This window comes from Bison bison, unplaced genomic scaffold (genome assembly GCF_000754665.1).
Source record: "Bison bison bison isolate TAMUID 2011002044 unplaced genomic scaffold, Bison_UMD1.0 scf7180017848759, whole genome shotgun sequence".
NCBI classification, from domain to species: domain Eukaryota; kingdom Metazoa; phylum Chordata; class Mammalia; order Artiodactyla; family Bovidae; genus Bison; species Bison bison.
This window is the reverse complement of record NW_011479332.1, coordinates 1-1,535: the sequence shown is the minus strand read 5'-3', so window position 1 is coordinate 1,535 and position 1,535 is coordinate 1.

Genomic DNA, 1,535 nt, shown 5'->3' with positions numbered 1-1,535 from the left:
AAATGGCTGTCTGAGGAGGCCTTACAAATAGCTGTGAAAAGAAGAGAAGCAAAAAGCAAAGGAAAAAGGAAAGATATACCCATTTGAATGCAGAGTTCCAAAGAACAGCAAGGAGAGATAAGAAAGCCTTCCTCATCAATCAATGCAAAGAAACAGAGGAAAACAATAGAATGGGAAAGACTAGACATCTCTTCAAGAAAATCAGAGATACCAAGGGAACATTTCATGCAAAGATGGGCTTGATAAAGGACAGAAATGGTATGGACCTAACAGAAACAGAAGATATTAAGAAGAGATGGCAAGAATACACAGAAGAACTGTACAAAAAAGATCTTTAAGACACAGATAATCATGAAGGTGTGATCACTCCCACTTACCTAGAGCTGGACATCCTGGAATGTGAAGTCAGGTGGGCCTTAGAAAGCATCACTATGAACAAAGCTAGTGGAGGTGATAGAATTCCAGTTGAGCTATTTCAAATTCTAAAAGATGATGCTGTGAAAGTGCTGCACTCAATATGTCAGCAAATTTGGAAAACTCAGCAGTGGCCACAGGACTGGAAAAGGTCAGTTTTCATTCCAATCCCAAAGAAAGGCAATGCCAAAGATAGCTCAAACTACCACACAATTGCAATCATCTCACACGCTAGTAAAGTAATGCTCAAAATTCTCCAAGCCAGGCTTCAGCAAAACATGAACCATGAAATTCCAGTTGTTCAAGCTGGTATTAGAAAAGGCAGAGGAACCAGAGATCTAATTGCCAACATCTTCTGGGTCATCGAAAAAGCAAGAGAGTTCCAGAAAATATACATGTTTCTGTTTTATTGACTATGCCAAAGCCTTTGACTGTGGGGATCACAATAAACTGTGGAAAATTCTGAAAGAGATGGGAATACCAGACCACCTGACTTGCCTCTTGAGAAACCTATATGCAGGTCAGAAAGCAACAGTTAGAACTGGACATGGAACAACAGACTGGATCCAAATAGGAAAAGGAGTACGTCAAGGCTGTATATTGTCACCCTGCTTATTTAACTTCTGTACAGAGTACATTATGAGAAATGCTGGGCTGGAAGAAGCACAAGCTGGAATCAAGATTGCCGAGAGAAATATCAATAACCTCAGATATGCAGATGACACCACCCTTATAGCAGAAAGTGAAGAAGAACTAAAGAGCCTCTTGAGGAAAGTGAAAGAGGAGAGTGAAAAAGCTGGCCTAAAGCTCTACCTTCAGAAACTAAGATCATGGCATCCAGTCCAATCACTTCATGGGAAATAGATGGAGAAACGGTGCAAACAGTGGCTGACTTTACTTTTCTGGGCTTCAAAATCACTGCAGATGGTGAGTGCAGCCATGAAATTCAAAGATGCTTACTCCTTGGAAGGAAAGTTATGACCAACCTAAACAGCATATTAAAAAGCAGAGACATTACTTTGTCAACAAAGGTCTGTCTTGTCAAAACTATGTTTTTTCCAGTAGTCATGTATGGATGTTAGAGTTGGACTATAAAGAAAGGTGAGCACCGAGAATTGATG